Genomic DNA, 19,333 nt, shown 5'->3' with positions numbered 1-19,333 from the left:
TACTGACTCCTGCAAAAGAAAACATCTTCTAATGATACAAAATTTGTGACCATCTGAAATAGTTTGAATTAACATTCAACAATAACACCAGACAAGGAGAGAAATGAAACAAAATTTGTAAACATACATGAGAACTAAGTGTATATGAGCAATAGATTAAATGTATGCTGAAGAATGTAAGATAAATTTTGCAAGCAAGCAATTTGTTCTGTACGTGCAACAAAGCACTAAATATGTATCAAGTGCTAATAAACACAAGTATGCTGATGATACAAGTATAGTAATAACATCCAAAAACCAAGAACTAAGTGATGTAATTGTAAATGATGTTTTTCATAAAATTATTAAGTGGTTCTCAGCAAACGGACTCTCTTTAAATTTTGATAAAACACAGTATATACAGTTCCGTACAGTAAGTGGCACAACTCCAGTAATAAATATAGACTTTGAACAGAAGTCTGTAGCTAAGGTAGAATTTTCAAAATTTTTAGGTGCGTCCATTGATGAGAGGTTAAACTGGAAGCAACACACTGATGGTCTGCTGAAACGTCTGAGTTCAGCTACGTATGCTATTAGGGTTATTGCAAATTTTAGTGATAAGAATCTCAGTAAATTAGCTTACTATGCTTACTTTCATTCACTGCTTTCGTATGGCATCATATTCTGAGGTAATTTATCGTTGAGTAGAAAAGTAATCATTGCTCAAAAACGTGTAATCAGAATAATTGCTGGTGCCCACCCACAGTCATCCTGCAGACATCTATTTAAGGATCTAGGGATCCTCACAGTAACCTCATAGCATATATATTCACTTATGAAATTTGTTGTTAATAATCCAACCCAGTTCAAAAGTAATAGCAGTGTGCATAGCTATAACACCAGGAGAAAGGATGATCTTCACTATGCAGGGTTAAATCTGACTTTGGCACAGAAAGGGGTAAATTATGCTGCCACAAAAGTCTTTGGTCACCTACCAAACAGCATCAAAAGCCTGACAGATAGCCAACCAACATTTAAAAATAAATTTAAAGAATTTCTAGATGACAACTCCTTCTACTCATTGGCTGAATTTTTAGATATAAATTAAGGTAGGGGAAAAAAACCAACTTAAACATTAGTGTCATGCAATATTTTGTGTAATGTAATATCTTGTACAGACATCTTTTATTAACCTGACACATTCTACATCATTACAAAGTGTCGGATTCATGATCTATGGAACAAGTATTAATCTAATGTAATCTAATCTATACTTTAGAAAAGGGTCAAGGTACATTTAATTTGTGTGTCATTATCTTCATGACAATGCAAGGTTTACCTGAACCTTCAAACCTAAACTATGTGCCTATTAAGTATCCCACGTACATGAAATATTACTGCACTTAATGATTTGTCAATAAGCCCTCAAACTGTTTTAATACTTGGTTCTTTATGGTATTATTGTGTTGTAGTTTGTACAGGAACCATTGGACTAACTTCCATAATCTCCCTCATCATTACTGATTGTAACTACAACCATTGGCTAGGTATTTACACTAGCTTGTGGAGTCTCCCCATGACAATTTGTCAACAATATCTTCACTTATACTTGAGCTCCCAGTGCACTGTAATGCAATTATTATGTTTATACTATATATGGATAGACATTGCAAGAGGAAAGTTATGCCAAAACTGGCTTCTCAATGTGCTTAACACTATATAAAAAAAACTATTTTCCTGCATACATCAATTACTATCAGTCACTAAGATTATCATGTTCTCCAACAATACCACAGCACTCCATTTTCTGATAGATGACTTGAGCAATTTAATGTCAACATCAAAAATCTGAAGTTCTCTCTTTGACATATTAATACATTCATGTACTTATGTTTAGTGTTAGTGAAAATATGGCACTATGAAACTGTTCAATTAATAGTAATTCACAGTGTACTATTTTAGTGACTATCATCCAGCAGTGCACCCAAAAATTAATGACCAAAAGAGAACTGCACTGAAACAAGAAATAAATAATGAAAATAATAACAAAACATGAACCCTGAAATTTAACAACAAATTTATGCCTGGAAGCTTATGGAATATACATCATGCTGCATTAAGTGCTGTTCCTTTGGCACACAACCCCCCTCCCCACCTAGTGGTACTTTCCCATGTTTGCATTTATTGGACTGTACAAAACAAATTAATTGGCTTCAGGCTGTTCCAGCTGGTGCACTCCCTGTTATGCTGCAGAGCACCCTTACTCCACATAGCACTAACTGTGAACAACTGTACTGCATTGGGATGGCACTGTGAGCCTTTCAATTTGTTGCTTGTGCTTTACATCATTGCCGACATCATTTTGTTATTCATGGATACAGGAAATAAAGGAAATAAATAAGAAATAACTATTTTAAAAGAAATAAAGAAATTAGGTACGTTTATTACACTTCTGAAATCTGATAGTCTCTCTTCAGAACACAAGCAGAAATATCAGGTGTTAAGGCATTCACAGCATTAACGTGGAGGATGCTCTTAATTGTCACATTCTGAAGAAACAGTCGTTCTTCTATTTTTATTCTTTTCATTGCTGAAAAAAGCTACTCACAAAAGTATGTAGTGCCGAATACACACATGATCTATGTGGTATTTTTGTGCTGCTTGGGAAATGTTTTTTGCTGTAATGAATAGTACCACAATGACAAATTAAACATATTGTAGCACTTATTTCATCAAAGTTGAATTTGGCAAGTCTAATACTTCTAACTGCAGTGACATTAGCAAACCATTGGAAGAAACTGAAAATAAGTGCTGAACATTTCATTTCCAATTCTAAGTTGGTGAGCTCTTTGAATCTGGTTTCAAGAGATATGGTGAGCTTCTTTACCTTGGCTCTGTAACTGTGAAACTGGTACCTTCAGGCAGTTTTAAAGGCAAATGACTCTGCCTCTCAAACAAAGATAACTTTTCTATGAATGATTTGATTTGATCGTTCATGTGAACTATCAGCTGCTCTTTGGCCTGCAATGATGAATTTAAGTTGTTGAGATGTATATTTATTTTAGCCAAAGGCATCAAATCTTTTAGGCAATGAATTACTTCCCCTTTCATTTTGAGACGCAGGGATATTTTCTTATGAATGGCACAGAAAATATCATCACAATCCTTTCCCCAGGTAGGCCGATGAAGTGTGCTGTGATGAGTATGTCCCCATACCCTACTTCCATACCAATCAGGAATCCTTTGAATTGGTGGCAATTTGCACCATGATAAACAAAATGTGAAATCTTGGTGATGGCCAATCATTTTTAAGGCATCACTGTCGGCGGCTACAGAAATGAGTCTGTCCCACGACAAATTCATATTGCCTACTGATAAACAAATAGCTTCAATAATAGCAAGTCCTATTGCGATGTAGTCAAGCATCACCACATCCAAAATGTGCAATGTGCTTCCAATAAATCAGATGAAATTTTAATGTATTATTAGCTACTGATATGCCAATCGTTTTTAATTATGGCAGAGCATGGAATAAGGAAAATGAAATAATGGTGTATAATGTAAACCATGGACCTTGCTGTCGGTGGGGAGGCTTGCGTGCCTCATTGATACAGATAGCCGTACCGTAGGTGCAACCACAAAGGAGGGTTGTCTGCCGGGACAATAGTCTGGATGATTGACTGATCTGGCCTGATAACATCAACCAAAATGGCCTTGCTGTGCTCATGCTGCGAACGGCTGAAAGCAAGGGTAAACTACAGATGTAATTTTTCCTAAGGGCGTGCAGTTTTACTGAATGGTTAAATAACCATTTGGTTCTCCGGGTGGCGACTACTCGATAGGACATCATTATCTGGAGAAAAGAAAGAAAACTGGCATTCTAAGGATCAGAGCATGGAATGTCAGATACCTTAGTCACGCAAGTAGGGAAAATGGATAGGTTAAAGTTAGATGTAGTGGGAATTAGTGAAGTTTGGTGGAAGCAGAATCAAGACTTCTTGTCAGGTGAATACAAGGTTATCAATACAAAATCGCATATGGGTCATGCAGCAGTAGGTTTAATAATGAATAAAAAATAGGAACATGGATAAGCTACTACGAACAGCATAATGAATACATTATTGTAGCCACGATAGACACAAAGACCGTGCCTACCACAGTAGTGTAAGTTTATATACAACTAGATTCACAGATGATGAAGAGATTGAAAAAATGTATGATGCGATAAAAGAAATTATTAAGATAGTTAAGGGAGACAAAACTTTAATAGTATACGGGACTGGAATTCAATAGTAGGAAAAGGAAGAGAAGAAAAAGTAGTAGCTGAATACGGACTGGGGGTAAGGAATGAAAGAGGAAGCCGCCTGGTAGGATTTTGCACAGAGCACAACTTAATCATAGCTAGCATTTGGTTTAAGAATAATGAAAGAAGGCTGTACATGTGGAAGAGGCCTGCAGACACTGAAAGGTTTCAGACAGATTATTTAATGGTGAAACAGAGATTTAGGTACCATATTTTAAATTGTAAGACTTTACCAGGGACAGATGTGGACTCGGGCCTCAATTTATTGGTTATCAACTGAAGAAACCGCAAAAAGGTAGGAATTTAAGGAGATGGGACCTGGATAGACTGAAAGAACTAGGGGTTGTAGAGAGTTTCAGAGAGAGCATTAGGGAATTATTGACAAGAACAGGGGAAAGAAATACAATAAAAGAAGAATGGGTAGCTTTGAGAGATGAAATAGTGAAGGCAGCAGATGATCAAGTAGGTAAAAAGACGAAGGCTGGTAGAAATCCTAAGGGGGCAGAAGAGATTTTGAATTTAATTGATGAAAACCTAAATATCTTGGAAATTTTACTAAAAACATAAAACTGGGAGGAGATTTGCGAAAAAAACTTAGGTCAGGAAATCTTCTGTGAATTTTATACAAATGTTAAATGTCCAAAAGTATCTACGAAAGTAAAAAAAGCTCAGTAGAAACTGGATCACACCAAAAATTATTCAGAGTAGGGAAGAAGTAAAAGAAGCACATAAAGATTATCAGGAGGATAAATGCTTAGCGAAGAGTGAGGTCTATAAAGAAATGTAGAAAGCTCATAGCAGGTTGATAAGGAAGACAAAAGCCAGCTATTACAAACATACAACTGAAACTTCCTCAAATGTCTCCAAAACTTTGGCAGAAAATAGACAGAAATGCCAGCTTATGTTAATATCACACTGAGAAACGAAGGAACACAATTAAATGGTCCATAAGAAGTATGTGGAATTTTATATCTGTACTACATACAGGTAGATGTAATGGTTGTGTTCGTCAAAAATTAGAATGGTCAAATAGTAAATAACATAAAAAGCTTCAAAAAAGTAACAGATTGTATATTCCTATCACCTACAGATGAGACAGAAGTCACAAGTATAATTAAATCCCCCCCCCCCCACCAAAAAAAAAAAAAAAAAAAAAAAAAAAAAAAAAAAAAAAAAAAAAAAAGAGAGAGAGAGAGAGAGAGAGAGAGATTGCATGGCATGTCTCCTAGAATAATTAACCGTATTTCTAAACACCTAACAAAGCCTATCACATTTCTTACAAATCACATATCATAGGAAGGGGTCATGGAAAAATGTCACCAAGGCAGTGCTGCAGAAATAAATTCAAATACTTACAAATATTTACAGTGCCTGCACTGTATATACACTGAAGCACCAAAGAAACTGGTATAGGCAAGCATATTCAAATACAGAGATATGTAAACAGGCAGAATATGGCACTGTCGTCGGCAACACCTATATAAGACAACAAGTGTCTGGCACAGTTGTTAGATCGGTTGCTCTTGCTACAATGGCAGGTTATCAAGATTTAAGTGAGTCTGAACATGGTGTTGTAGTCTGCGCATGAGTGATGGGACACAGCATCTCCAAGGTAGCAATGAAGTGGAAATTTTCCCATATGACCATTTCACGAGTGTGCTGTGAATATCAAGAATCCGCTAAAACATCTAATCTCCGACATCACTGGGGCTGGAAAAAGACTGCAAAAGAAGGACCAACAAAGAATGAAGAGAATTGTCCAACATGATAGATGTGCAACCCTTCCTCAAATTACTGCTGATTTCAATGCTGGTCCATTAACAAGTGTCAAGTGTGCAAACCATTCAACAAAATATCATCAATAAGTGGTTTCAGAGCCTCCAGATTTGTGTGACTTATCACATAATCGAAATTTAGCTGATTTCTTTTAGTACCCATGTGAATAACTTCACACTTTTCTTTATTCAGGGTCAATTGCCACTTTCCCCACCTTACAGATATCTTATCTAAATCATTTTGCAAGTTGTTTTGATCATCTGATGACTTTAAAAGATGGCAAATGACAGCATCATCTGCAAACAATCTAAGATGGCTACTCAGATTGTCTCCTATGTCATTAATAAAGATCAGGAACAATAGAGGGCCTATAACCCTTCCTTGGGGAACGCTGGATATTACTTCTGTTTTACTCAATGACTTTCCATCTATTACTACGAACTGTGACCTTTCTGACAGGACATCATGAATCCAGTCCTGCAACTGAGGCGATACTCCATAGGCATGCAGTTTGGTTAGAAGACGCTTGTGAGGAATGGCGTCGAAAGCATTCTGGAAATCTAAAAATATGGAATCAATTTGACATCCCCTGTCGATAGCACTTATTACTTCATGAGTATAAAGAGCTAGTTGTGTTTCACAAGAATGATATTTTCTGAATCCATGCTGACTATGTGTCAATCAATCATCTTCTTCTAGGTACTTCATAATTTTAAAATACAGTATATGTTCCAAAACCCTACTGCAAATCGACATTAGTGATACAGGCCAGTAATTTAGCGGAACTCCTACTTCCCTCTTTGGGTATTGGTGTGACTTGAGCAATTTTCCAGTCTTCAGGTACGGATCTTCCTGTGAGCAACTGGTTGTAAATAATTGCTAAATATGGAGCCATTTTATCAGCATACTCTGAGAGGAACCTGACTGGTATACAATCTGGACCAGGGGCCTTGCCTTTGTTAAGTGATTTAAGCTGCTTTGTTACACCGAGGATATCTACTTCTATGTTTCTCATCTTGGCAGTTGTTCTTGATTGGAATTCAGGAATATTTACTTCATCTTCTTTGGTGAAGGAGTTTCGGAAAACCATGTTTAATAACTCTGATTTAGTGGCACTGTCATCAGTGACTTCACCGTTGTTTTCACGCAGTGAAGGTATTGATTGTGTCTTGCCACGGGTGTCCTTCATGTATGACCAGAATCTCTTTGGGTTTTCTGCCAGATTTCGAGACAGAATTTCCTTGTGGAAATTATTAAAAGCATCTCACATTGCAGTACGCGCTATATTTCAAACTTCTGTCAAATTTGCCAATCATTGAAATTTTGCATTTTTTTAAATTTGACATGCTTTTTTCGTTGTTTTTGCAACAACGATCTGACACGTTTTGTATACCATGGGGGATCAGTACCATCACTTATTAATTTATGTGCTATATATCTCTCAATTGCTGTCGATACTATCTCTGAAAACATTCCACAACTTTTCTATACTTACATGATCAGATCGGAAGGAGTGAAGACTGTCTCTTAAAAAGGCGATAAGAGCATTTTTATCAGCTTTTTTAAATAGATATACTTTGTGTTTCTTTTTGATGGTTGTAGGTGTTATGGTATTCAGCCTAGCAACAACTGCCTTGTGGTCGCCCTAATCCCTGTATTCATCACAATACTCACTATTTGTCCAGGATTATTTGTTGCTTTCACAACCATTTACACTTCGAGTGGGCTCATGAACTAATTGTTCAAAATAATTTTCTGAGAGACCATTCAGTACAATTTTGGATGATGTTTTATGCCTGCCACTGGCTTTAAACGTATAATTTTTCCAGCATATTGAGGGTAGATTAAAGTCACCACCGACTATAATTGTATGAGTTGGGCACTTATTTGAAATGAGGCTCAAGTTTTCTTTGAAATGTTCAACAACTATATCTTCTGAGTCTGGGGGTCGGTAAAACAATCCAATTAATAGTTTATTCCAACTGTCAGGTATAACCTCTTCCCATACTATTTCACACGAACTATCTACTTCAATTTCGCTACAAGGCAAGATACCTCTGATAGCAATAAATACTCCACCACCAACTGTATTTAATCTATCCTTTCTGAACACTGTTAGATCGTCTGAGAAAATTCCGGCTGAACTTATTTCTGGCTTTGGCCAGTTCTCTGTACCTATAACTATTTGAGCTTCAGTGTTTTCTATTAGGACTTGGAGGTCTGGTTCTTTCCTAGCATAGCTACGACAATTTACAACTACAATACCAATCGTTTCTACAACTACCTTACTGTGTTTTACCTGTCCACTTCTATGGTTCCCAGAGACCTTCTAACCTTAAAAACCACCCAGTCCCTTCCACACAGCCCCTGCTACCCATGTAGCCACCTCCTGTATGTAGTGGACTCCTGACCTGTTAAGTGGAACCCAGAAACCCACCACCTGATGGTGCAAGTCAAGGAATCTGCAGCCTACACAGTCACAGAACAGCCTGAGCCTCTGATTCAGACCCTCCACTCGGCTCTGCACCGAAGGACCACAGCCGGTTCTATTGATGATGGTGCAGATGGTGAGCTCCGCTTTAATCTCGGAAGCAAGACTGGCAGTCTTTACCATTTCCACTAGCCACCCGAAACCAGATAGAATCTGCTCTGATCCAAAGCGACACATGTCATTGGTACTGACATGAGCCACCAACTGCAGTTGGCTGCACCCTGTACATAATAAAACTAAAGATAGGCTTGATAAAAGTCACAAAACTTCAGGCTTTAAAAGGATCTTCTTGGAACATAAACTACATTTTTTTTCTAGGGCACTGGCAAATCAAACATATGATGAAGTATGACAATGTTGATCTAAGTTCCCTGAATTCTGTAAATTGTTTAAATTAGTTTTTGAGGAGATGTTCCTAAAAGTAAGCACTTCAACAGCAGCAGGTAAGGAAAATAGATCGATAATTGCAGGTATCTGAAATTCCTCCCAAAAACTAAAATTTCTCCATTCTTTACAAAAGTTCTATATACTTATCCACAGTTCCTAGATTACTGTCACAGATATAAAAAATATACAGAGGAGTATTGTTTTCTGGGAAAAAACATTCAATGACAAAATAATATACTTGTATAACGCAGAAAATAAAAACAGAGTAATATGGGATGTCACAGAATAAGAGACTGGAAAAGACAGACAGAAGTACAATTACACATGAATACAGATGGGAGCAGAATAACCGAAAATCCTTTGGAATTGGCAAATTTTGTAAATGATTATTTATTCGGTATTGTAAAGAAGTTTCTATCAAATCTTCTTAGAATGCATGTACACCTCCAATGACTTACACAGCAAACAAAATGATGTTTCTCACAACAGAGCTTAAAGTCATGAAAACAAGACAGAAATTAAAAAATAAGGAGCCAGGAGGCACAGGTGAGGTCCAGTCTCTATTCTAAAGGTGTGCATAGACAGCATATAAGCTCCATAACAAACGTAATAAATTAGTCCTTTACTTCAAGTACAAGAAACACACATGAAATGTGCCCTTAGTTAAAGACAGGTGTGGAGAGCACTAAAAACAACAAGTTATTTCCACTACTGTCTGCATTCTCAAAATTAAATGAATGTCTCATGAAAGCTAGACTAATGCATTACATTAATAATTACAACTTTTTTAATGACGCACAATTCGGCTTCCAAAGTGGGAAAAGAACAGTATTGACCATTAAAGAATTCACAAAAGTGATACTTGAAGATCTTTACAAGGATGATTGTGTCACAGACATATTCATAGACTTGTCCAAGGCTTTTGACACTGTTCATAAAATACTACTTTACAAGCTAGAAGTACAAAGCGTAAGAGAAACAGCAAACTTATGTGCAAAACAGGGTGCTTAGGGTTAGGGTAGAGATAGTTCAGATTGTCTACTCACGATAGATTTTTAGTACAACAATTATTAGAAAAGATACATATAAACAAATATGTCTCTAAGGGCAGTGTATTGGATCCTGTTCTGTTCTTAGTATATAAGGTGTCCATAATTAAAGTTCGAGTTTAAAAACATTGTAGAAAGAGAACCACTGCTCAGAATGACATCAAATTTGAACAGCATATTATAAGATTTGAACAGCACAATACTGACACAGAGCGAAATGTCATGCACCAAAAACAAAATTTGAAAAAAATTTTATGACTAGATTGTATTGTAAGCACCCGAATATGCAAACCGACTGATGCACGTCACATGACTGTTGCTCAGTTTGCATCCGAGACACCCAACATGGCTGTCTCCATGAAGCGTCGCACACTGCTGATAAGGCTCTTTACAAGAACGGTGACTGTATGCCAGAAGCACTGCAGAAGTTCCAGACACTCGAGATTATGAAAAAAGGCATTTGTCCAATGTCTGCTAAGGGTCAGGAGAAAATCGTTACAAAATGCGAAAAGACAGGTTGTTTTGAAGTGCAGTGTGAGTGTGGCGGAGGGAGGAAAGCAGCTGAACTGACGTCCATCAAAGTAGTGGCCACAGAATGTCTGCTAAGGGTCAGGAGAAAATTGTTACAAAATGCGAAAAGACAGGTTGTTTTGAAGTGCAGTGTGAGTGTGGCGGAGGGAGGAAAGCAGCTGAACTGACGTCCGTCAAAGTAGTGGCCACAGAATTGCAGGAGGGGTCGAGCAGTGGCATGCAAACATGCTGTGCATAGGGAACTGCCAGAGCACTGGCCATGCCTACAAGCATGGCGCATAAAATCCTACAAAATATCCTGCATTACTGTTCACACAAAATCACCCATGTTCAGAAGTTGCTTCCTGCTGACCTACCAGCAAGATGAATACTTGATCTGGAACTCCTTGCTCACATGGAATTGGACAATGAATGGCAATGGAACATTCTGTGGATCAAACGAAGCCCATTTCCATCTCCAACATGCAGAATTGCAGAAAATTGGCAATGGAAAATCCACATGCACATCAACCAGTACCAGTAGAATCGAAGCATTTGAGATGTGGTGCTATAGACGAATGTTGAAAATTAGGTGGACTGATAAGGTAAGGAATGAGGAGGTTCTATGCAGAATCGGAGAGGAAAGTAATATGTGGAAAACACTGATAAGGAGAAGGGACAGGATGATAGGACATCTGCTAAGACATGAGGGAATGACTTCCATGGTACTAGAGGGAGCTGTAGAGGGCAAAAACAGTAGAGGAAGACAGAGATTGGAATACGTCAAGCAAATAATTGAGGACATAGGTTGCAAGTGCTACTCTGAGATGAAGAGGTTAGCATAGGAAAGGAATTCGTGGCGGGCCGCATCAAACCAGTCAGTAGACTGATGACCAAAAAAAAACCACTTTATTCTGCAAAGGTGACTGTGTGGTGTGGGGTGATGGCATCGTTTACTGCAGGGTTGTATTTTTTTGAGGACATGAGTTCTGCGGGACCTGTTACCTGTACCATCTTTGATGCGCACCAATATTATTACATTTCTCCAACAGTGTGGATGTGTGGCCGGGTTTTTTTTTATACAACCCTGTTCTCCTCCACACATCACACACCCAGTGCAAAGGCATTTAGGAAATTCTACTATTATCAACCATAATTTCCTTAGAATGTGGTCATCCACGTCACTTGATTTTAATCCGTGTGACTTCTGGCTGTGGGGTTATCCGAAGGATGTTGTGATCAGTGCTCCAATTAAAAACAGCTGAATTCAAGGCACTCATTGTACAACACTTTCTGAACATGACCCCAAGACACTCTGAGCTGTTGTGGAACATGCTGTTTCTTGATTTCAACTTGAGAAGTAGAAAATGGTCGATGCATATAAACATGTCTTGCAGCAGTTTCACAACAATAGAAACCATTATCATTTTGCTTTTTATGTGATTTTTGGTCACAGGATATTGTTATTGTAGTGGTCTTCAGTACGAAGACTGGCTTGATGCAGCTCTCCATGCTACTCTATCCCATGTGAGCCTTTTTATTTCTGAATAAGTACTTTCTGAATCTGCTTACTGTATCCATCTCTTGGTCTTCCTCTATGATTTTTACCCCCCACACTGCCCTCCAACACTAAACTGGTGATCCCTTGACGTCTCAGAATGTGCCCCATAAACCGATCAGCTTACATTTTATATCATCTCTACTTTGGACATTGTCAATTATCTTGCATCCAAAATATCAAACTCATCTACAACTTTAAGTGTCTCATTTCCTAATCTAATTCCCTTAGCATCACCTGATTTCATTCAGCTGCAGCCTATTACCTTTGCTGGAATTTTGTTGATGTTCATCTTATATCCTCCTTTCAAGACACTGTCCATTCTGTTCAACAACTCTTCCAAGTTCTTTGCTGTCTCTTGACAACTTGCAATCACCAAAGTTTTTATTTCTTCTACCTCAACTTTAATTTCTACTCCAAATTACTCCATCGTTTCCTTTACTCCTTGTTCAAAGCACAGACTGAATAACATCAGGGATAAGCTATAATCCTGTTATACTCTCTTTTCAATTACTGCTACTCATTCACATCCTTCGATTCTCATAACTCCAGTTTGATTTCCATAGAAGACACATATAACTTTTTGTGCTCTGCATTTTACCCTGGCTACTTTCGTAATTTCAAAGATAGTATTCCAGTCAACACTGTCAAAAGTTTTCTTAAGCCTACAAATGCTATAAATGTAGGTTTGTCTTTCCTTAATCTTCTAAGATAAGTCGCAAGGTTAGTATTGCCTCACATGTTCCTACATTTCTCCAGTATCCAAAATTATCTTCCCCAAAGTTGACTTCTGCCAGTTTTTACCATTTCATTTCATTTTATTATCTTCCTGTATATCATTTACATGATGTAGGAATTGTCACAACAAAGTTATCATACTAGTACAAGTACTACAGACATAATAATGGAATATCACTTTCAAGACATTTTTTAAAAGTACAAGTTTAGACATACAAATTAAAATTTTTGGCAATAAATTTACACACAATCAAAGTACTCATCTACGTCATAGAAAGTTTTGCTTAAAAGGTAATTTTTAAGTTCAGTCTTAAATTTTACTTCATCTATTATTGCCTTCATATACACTGGCAGAGCATTGTAGAGTTTTATTCCAAAATAACTTACATGCTTTTGGGTTTGTGTTGTCCTTACCCTTTCTACATACAAATTCTTACGAGTTCTAGTATTATAATTATGGCAGTCCTCATTTGTACGTAGATTTTTCATATGTGCTCTTGTACACAGAATGCTTTTAAAAATATACAGTGATGGTATTGTGAGTATTTGCAGTTCTTTGAAAAGGGGCCTACAATGAGTTCTTGGAGAGTTATGTGTTATGATTCGTACAGCTCTTTTCTGAAATTTGAAGATATCTGTTAAGCTTGATTTAGTTTTACCCCAGAACACTATGCCATAAGACACGATGGACTGAAAGTAAGCACAATACACTAGTCTAGTACAGTCTGTGCTGCATACTCTAGATAATATCCTCAATGCAAAACATGCCGAATTGAGCCTGTGGGATAAGTACTTGAGATGGTCTTTCCAGCTTAAGTTTTGATCAATGTGCATGCCCAAAAACTTTGTGGATTGTACACTCTCTATCTTCTTATCCATTAGTTTTAACTAGAGGTAGATATCTTGAGTTGCTTTGCCATACTGTATATAATTTGTTTTACTTAGATTAAGTGTTAACTCATTAGCATTAAACCAATGTTGAATATATTTCAGGACTATATCAGTTGTGGTGGTTAATGATTTTTTATCATCACTTATAATTATGCTAGTGTCATCTGCGAACAACATTATTTTGGTAGAAATATTAGGATTTTTTATGTCATTTATATAAAGCAAGAATAATAAAGGACCGAGAACACTGTCCTGTGGGACATCTATTTCCAATTTCTTTGCATCTGAGACCCACTTGATTTTCTGATTTTTACGCTCTGCGGTGATTTCTACCACCTGAGTTCTATCTTGAAGGTAAGATTCAAACCACTGCTTCACAACTCCCCTTACACCTATTGCCTCCATCTTGTTTAACAGAATTTTGTGATTTACTGTATCAAAAGCTTTAGATAAATCTAAGTTAATTCCCACTACACATTTTTTAGTGTCGAGACTCCTGACAATCTCTTTGGTATAGGCATGGATAGCTGATTCTGTGCTGTGGCCTGAGTGAAAGCCATATTGATTGCAGTTTAGAAGTTTGTGAGCATCTAAGTAATTTATGAGTCTGGTTTTCATTAATTTCTCTAGAATTTTTGAAAATGATTGGAGAAGGGATATTGGTCTATAATTTTCTACCTTGTATGGACCTCCTTTTTTAAACAGAGGTCTAACCTTAGAGATTTTCAACCTCTCAGGAAACACACCTTCGCTGAGAGACAAATTGGCAATATGTACCAGGGGCTTTATAATTTGTTGGGCAACTTTTTTCATTATTGACACAGGCACTTCATCCACACCTGCAGACATTTTTGATTTTAGACTCTTTATCACCTTTAATATTTCATTATCATTTGTGGGAATTAACAACATACTACTGTCTACTTTTAGGGCTGTTAATTTCTCATGTTTAGTAAAGTTTTTACTTAATGACACTGGTACACTTAAAAAGTAATTATTAATGTAATTTGCCAGAGTTTCATCTTTTAATTCAATATTTTCACTATTTTTGAGTACTATTTCCCGATCCTTGAGGCCCTTACCTGTTTCCCTTTTCACAATTCCCCAAATAGTTTTTGATTTATTGCCTGATTTTCTTATTAATTTATCATTACTTAGTAATTTTGCTTTTGTAATTACTTTTCTATATTTTTTTGTAATTTGTTACATATTCTTTAAACTTGGGGTCAGTCCAACTTTTCAGTCTATAGTTAAGCATTTGCATGGTCCTGGAGGAATTTCTAATACCTGTTGTGATCCAGGAGTTAGCATGTGTATGCCCATATGTGTTTGTTTTGACAAGTTTCTTAGGAAAACACATTTCAAAATTCAACATAAACAGGGAAGAAAAAACATTATATGCGGTGTTTGTGCTAGTTTGTAACAGTACTTCTGCCCATGATTGGTTAGTCAGTGCATTTATGAAGTGACTGCAACTATTTGTGGAGAAGGTTCTTTTGTACATTTGGTATGAACTATTTTTGGTCACAGGGGCTATGGGAAATTTAAGGATAAGTGCATTGTGATCAGATATTCCTAGGTCAACATTTATTACATCTATATCTATGGCATCTATATTTGTGAAGATATTATCTATGAAACTTTTTGAAGAGTTTGTTATTCTTGTAGGGTTAGTTATATGTGGATACAAATTGAAGCTGTGTAAAACATTCAGGAACTCATCTTTGGATGCACCTTCAGTCAATAAGTTGACATTAAAATCTCCGCTTATAATTATTGTTGATTTTTTATGATGTAACACTTTGAGCAATGCCTCTAACTTATTTCTAAAAATTTCCGGATCACCACATGGTGATCTGTACACTGACATTATTAATTTACTCTTTTGCATATTCAACTGTATTGCTGCAGCCTCAAAATGTTTTTCTTCATTCATGGATTCAGTTACAGTCATATTTTTAACCTTTACTCCAGGTTTTACATAAATGCAAACACCGCCATGTCTTGTTTCCTTCCTGCAAAAATGGCTTACTAATTTGTATGGGGAAATGCAAATATTTTCTAGTTCATAACTCATGCACCAATGTTCTTGAATGCAAATAAAATCTATACTAGCTTCACTGGCTGCAATCTCAAGTTCTAATATTTTATTTTTAATGCATTGTATGTTAAGGCTCATTATTTTGAAATTATTGAAATTAGATTGAGAGGAGTTTGTACTCATGTTTCCCAATGTTACCGGCTGTTCCTTGCCGAGGCTGGGTACCAAAAATCCTTAAGAATTACACGTTTCCTGCTCCTTGTATTTCTTACCCCTGGACGTGCCACCATACTTCTTGTATCTGTAGTTGTAGCTGCTGTTTCAGTGGATGCTGGAGGTTTTTCTGAAGCTGATGATTCAGTGGATGTTGGAGATGCTGTCAGTTTTGATGCTGAGTCTGGTTTTGTAAGTGATGTTCCAACTGATACTGGAAGTGATGTTCCAATTGATACTGGAACTTTTGCTGAAACGGTATTTTCGTTTAAATCTTGAACTACAGTTGGCACTGACGTTACTGTGGACGTTGAAGCTGCGTATGAAGCTGATAAATGAAGCTCCGATGGTGTTGATTTTTCTTCTGTTGATGATATCTGAGTGGCATTTTGTACCACTGTTCTTGCCTCTGTTCTTCTGATTGATGGACTAGTCACGGATTCTGGACTTGATTTTGAACCTGCTGGGGAGTGTGGTACATCTGCTGCTGATGATAATGGTTCAGCTGTTTTTGTTGATTTCGACATTACTGACAATTTGGCTGACGTGGCTGCTGTACTGGACGACACTTCAGATTTTTTTACTTCTTCTAACGTCAAAGAATCTTCTGTTGCTACCAATGATTGTGGGACATCAGCTCTTCCTATTTCCACTAATGTTGATACTTTAATAAGGCCGTTTTCAGACAGGGTAATAGTGTTTCGTTCTACTTTAGAGTCTTCAATGGCATTCGATATTTCAGCACTCATGGCTTCTTTCCCTTTCATGTTTCTGTGAAGTCCATGCTCTGTAAAATGCTCTCTGCAATCACTATTTATCCCAACATATGGAGCATTAGGATAACCTCGACATATCTTAGCGAAAAGTCTGTAGGCGGTAATAATCTCAGTATTCACGCAAGAGTTTTCCAAGAGATCATACCTATGAGGGATACTGACAACAAAAAATTTCACTTCAGGCATTTTACAAATTACTTGCTTTAAAACTGTTGTAGCACGTCTAGTTTCATTGTGGTATACATCGTTGGCGCCTCCAATTATCACACATGTGCTGCCATTCGTCATAGATTGATTACAGCTATGTAAAACTTCACATAGTGGCGCTCCTGGTTTGATTACGCGTTACCTTCAATCCTGTTTTCTTAGAAATCATAATTTCGGCTACACCTCTTCCATGGCTGTCTGCTAGAATAAGGATTTCATGTCTATTTTCCAACGTGGGTTTTTTGTTTTGTTTACAAATAGCAGGCCGATTTGTTTTGCTTTGTGAGCGCAATTTAGCGTTGATCACTGAACTACTCGTGTGGATGATGGTACAATTTGATTGTTCTTTCTCCTCTGTGCTATTTTCAAGCACACTAAACCTATTACTTAGTTTTAAAGTAAGTTCTGCTGTTTTTGTTTTTGGTCGTGTGCTGCTTATTTGACTAGTATTTGAGAACTCTTGTAGGCTAGATTTTGAGGAATTTCTCACACTTATTACCAAGTTTTCAAGCGTTTTTGCGTATTTTATAATATAATCGAGTTCTTTCCTAAGTTCGTTCTCTACATTCACTTGCAAACCTGCCCTGTGCATTTCACTGCCTTTGTCCTGCCCGTTGCATTCTATACCGCAGTCGCACTTATTTAGAACTTCCGATCGTGAGAAACAATGGGTATGGCACCACTTATGATTGAACGCGCAAATTCTTAATCCATTTAACACAATTTTGTGGCATATGGTACACTTCACTGACGAAATACGATCACAAATTACCGAGCGATTTGAAACTACGTGTATACTCGCCGCCATCTTGGACTTAAACTCGTTGGGTTGGGGTTGGGTTGGGTTGGGTTTGGGTTGGGTTGGGGTTGGGGTTGGGGTTGGGTTGGGTTGGGTTGGGTTGGGTTGGGGTTGGGTTTGGGTTTGGGTTTGGGTTGGGTTTGAGTTTGGGTTGGGTTGGGTTGGGGTTGGGGTTGGGTTGGGTTGGGTTAGATTCCTCTATAAAGAATTTGCGTTAGTATTTTGCAAGCATGACTTCTTAAACTGATAGCTCAGCAATTATCACACTTTCTTTTGAATTGGAATTAATAGATTCTTCTTGCAATCTAGGAGTATTTTACCTTTCACATACATCCTTGCACACCAGATGGAAGAGTTTTGTCATGGCTAGCTCTCCAAAGGCTATTGGAATATTGTCTATCCCATGGCCTTCTTTTGACTTAGATCTTGCAGAGCTCTGTTAAATTCTTCTCGCAGTATTATATCTCCCCTCTCTTCTTCATCTACGTCCACTTCTCTTTCTATAAAATTGCTTTCAAGTTCATCTCCCCTGCACAGATCCTCCATAAACTCTTTCCACCTTTCAGCTTTCCCTTCTTTGCTTAGGACTGGTTTTACATCTCAGCTTTTAATACACATACCGTTGCTTCTCTTTTACCCAAAGGCCTCTTTAATTTTTCTGTATGGGGTATCTTTTTCCCCCCTAGTGAAATATGCTTCAAAAAATTCCTGCCCCGAGATACAGGGCTACAGAGATGACACTGTGAACACTATTTCGAAGATGCGAATTTTGGAACAAATCTAGATATTTTGTTGGGATTTTTTTATTTGAAAGATAATTGCTTTATGATTACAAAGAAATAATCCGTTCGGACTTATCGTCAAAGCTCTTTTACCACAGTGTTCTGAACATTTTTTATAAATTATGGAAAACAATTTTTTTTCAAAAATGCCAATCAATAAAATTTTTATTTTTTTCCTGGTGATTAGTACCACATAGTTCTACATTCGGATTGAAAAGGAGAGCTTCCACTTTTAAGTTGGACAGGGTTTATTTTAAAAAATCTATTTTTTTAACTTTCAAGGTTAATGTATGTCTTTATTGAAGTTGTTTCTTACTAATTTCTTTGTTATAATGTTTATTAGTATTGTCTTTGTTGCAGTTATTTCTTTTCACTTTCATTGTTACAGATATTTCTTACACTTTGTTGTAGTTTCTTGTCAGTTTCTTTGTTGTGGTTGTTCACTTGCAGGTTTCCGTATTGTAGTCTTTCAATGCTAATTTGTTTACTGAAGAGGCTTCCAAGATACCTGAGACCCTCTAGTGAGTTCTGTGTTTTTGTGAGGAAGTAGCAAGTAGCCAGTTGACGCAGTTGCAGTGTGTTATGTGAAAAGGATTGTTTGCAATGTCTTCTGACTGGGGCCACAGGAGAGTGAAGTGTGCTGACTATTTGCAAATCCATAAAAGAGTGACATATAAGACAAACAAAAAAACGGGCTTTGTTCAGGTTGGGAATAAGAGGTCTCATCTGAAGACTCAGCTTCAAAGTGACAACTTTTTATGTTCTACATGTTTTGACAGAATAACAACAATGATAGTATCTGAACAAGGTGAAGCCTCCCATGGTGCAGGTGA

The sequence above is a fragment of the Schistocerca piceifrons genome, chromosome X, assembly GCF_021461385.2.
Source record: "Schistocerca piceifrons isolate TAMUIC-IGC-003096 chromosome X, iqSchPice1.1, whole genome shotgun sequence".
Classification (NCBI taxonomy): Eukaryota; Metazoa; Arthropoda; class Insecta; order Orthoptera; family Acrididae; genus Schistocerca; species Schistocerca piceifrons.
This window is presented reverse-complemented; position numbering follows the sequence as displayed.